The sequence below is a fragment of the Marmota marmota genome, unplaced genomic scaffold, assembly GCF_001458135.2.
Source record: "Marmota marmota marmota unplaced genomic scaffold, marMar, whole genome shotgun sequence".
Lineage (NCBI taxonomy): Eukaryota > Metazoa > Chordata > Mammalia > Rodentia > Sciuridae > Marmota > Marmota marmota.
The window spans coordinates 3,475,138-3,477,805 of NW_025999977.1; positions in this window are offsets into that span (position 1 = coordinate 3,475,138).

Below are 2,668 nucleotides of genomic sequence, written 5' to 3' on the forward strand. Positions count from 1 at the left end.
AGGGGAAAATGGGGACAGAAGCTGCCATCCAGAATCTCTTGGCAGACAGCCTTGGTGTGTCCCTCCTCATCTAGGTCACAGTGACATCTAAGAGGTGAACCCAAGTGGGCACTTGATAATGGGGACTCCAAGGCTCTGTATAGTAAATACTGGTTGAAAAACGTGATGTTGCAGGGTCCACAACTAAAAAGACACGGTGTAAAAGAGCGTCTCCCTCTGAAAGCATGCTGGTTTATTGTCCCCCGACCCCAGGAGGATCCATGGTGGGGAAATCCTTCTTCACTATAGGCGCAGAGGGAAGGTACGGATGGGGGAGGGCAATGCTGACCCATAATTCCCTCCTGGGTTCCCAGTTTTTCTGGTCTACTAACTGGAGCCCAAAGCACCCTCCACAGAAAATAGCCTTTTCCAAGGTTTAGAAAGGAAAAGATGCTGTATGTAGGGAATCGGTGACAATTTGACACAGGTGTTGTGAAAACTGAGCCAAAGGGCTTGCGTCAGATGGCTGAGGTCCCCAGTCCCACTTCTTACCAGCTCTGTGGACTTGGGGGGGAGTGTCTCGCCTCCCTGTCCCTCCATTTCCTCACCTGTAAGGTGGGGAAAGTGAGAGGCCTCACCTGCCAGGGCGGGTTGTGAGGATTCACTGAGGCGCTGCAGGAGAGCACCCAGCACTGGGTTAGACTCGGTGAACGTGAGCTGACCGTGACCGTGACAGGGACCCAGGCAGCAAGGCAAGTTACTGTCTCATCAGGCTTCTGTGAACAAAGTCAGGAAACTTTGGAAATAAGATTTGTCATCTTGTGGTGGAGGCTATCTATCTTTCTGTGAAAGCTGCCTTTACAATTATCTCTAGTTCAAAGCTTCCTTTCCTCAGCCACAGTAAACAAGGGACCCTGACACCCTTGTAGGACACAGCTTTTGCTGATGTTGCTAACTCTGGCCTGTTGGCTGGTTCAATTTGGAACCTGTCCACAAAGATGGATCCTAGAATCACACATTCTAGAAGCACCCAGCACGTTGTCTATACTTTAAAGAGAAAACAGACAAGCCAGGCTACTTTTGCAAAGCAGAAATGCTAGAAATTTCCGTTTTAAGATCTGCAGGCTGCACGCCATTACTGTTAACCTTCCAGGATCCCATAAAACCTTTCAAAATCTTTGGTGGTTTTAAAATAAGAAGTCATTGGTCAAAAAGGAGAAAGACACCGATTTCCTTCCCCTTAATTCTTAACAAGTGCCCTTAGGGGAACAACAACACAGCCAGGAGGACACAGTGTGCCCAGCAAATGTGCCCAGATGGGGACCTGAGCTCTGAAGTCAAGCTCACTAGAAAGGCAACTCGTGAGGGTAGCAGGGGTTTGGGGTGTCTGTTCAATGACGTATCTTCAGCTCTGTGACAGAGCTAACCCACAGTGGATGTTCAATTTTATTTGTTAAATGGATGAATAGAATGTAAATGAACCTCAGGTGTTAGTACAAGAGCTAGCATCTTATGGGGCCTTTCTCCTCTCAGTGGATTGTGTGATTCACGAGGACTCTCCCTCCGTGTGTTCCAGGGTGTCCCTCTTGCACCCACCCTGCCACCCCGAGGAGCTGGCCTTTTCCCAAACCTGCCTTGTGACACTCAGTGGTCTCTCCCAGTGATGCTTCTTCCCCAGTAAACACCCACTCTTTGTCCAGGGCCCAGCTCAAATGTACCACCTCTAATTTCTCAGGACTCTTTCCTATGCAGCTTGATTTCACAATGAATTGAAATGCATTAAATGAGGGGAATATGGTAGACTGCTCAAAAGATGAGGAATCTTGGTTGTCCCTGCAGTCCCAGCAAGCAGCCTGTGTCATCAGAGGCATTGGTCATGAAGACCAAGTTGGCCAAGAGTGAGGGACAGGGTGGAATGGGTACATGGGACATCACGGCCATGAGGAGGGTGGTCCTGTGACTAATTATGATCAACAAATGGGCTCAGCTGAAGCCGTACCATCTAAACTCTCATCACAGGGCCGCTGGGCACAGTGGTACACATCTGTAATCAGAGAGGCTCAGGAGGCTGAGGCAGGAGGATTGAGAGTTCAAAGCCAGCCTCAGCAAAAGCGAGGCACTGGGCTGGGGTTATGGCTCAGTGGTAGAGCACTCGCCTGGCACATGTGAGGCTTTGGGTTCAATCCTCAGCACCACATAAAATTAAATTAAATAAATAAATAAAGGTATTTTAAAAAATGAATGACATAGTATAATTAAAAAAAAAAAGCAAGGCACTAAGCAACTCAGTCAGAACCTGTCTCTAAATAAAATATAAAAAAGGGCTGGGGTGGGGGTTGGGGATTGTGGTTCAGTGGTAGAGTGCTTGCCTTGCACGTATGAGGCACTGGATTAAATCCTCAGCACCAGATAAAAGAATAAATAAATAAAATGATGTTATTTAATTTTAAAAAAAAGGGCTGGGGATGAGGCTTAGTGGTAAAGTGTCTTGGGTTCAATCATGGTTCAAAAAAAAAAAAAGTAATAAATGATCATCACAGAATCCAAGTTCTGAAAACTTTGGGCCATGAGGAATTTGCCATGAAATTAAAAAGAAAAAACGAATTTGCTTAACTCAGTCCTGTAAGTAAAAACCATGCCAGGGGAAACCAGGATACAAACACTGGAAAGATAGGAAGACCAGCATCTC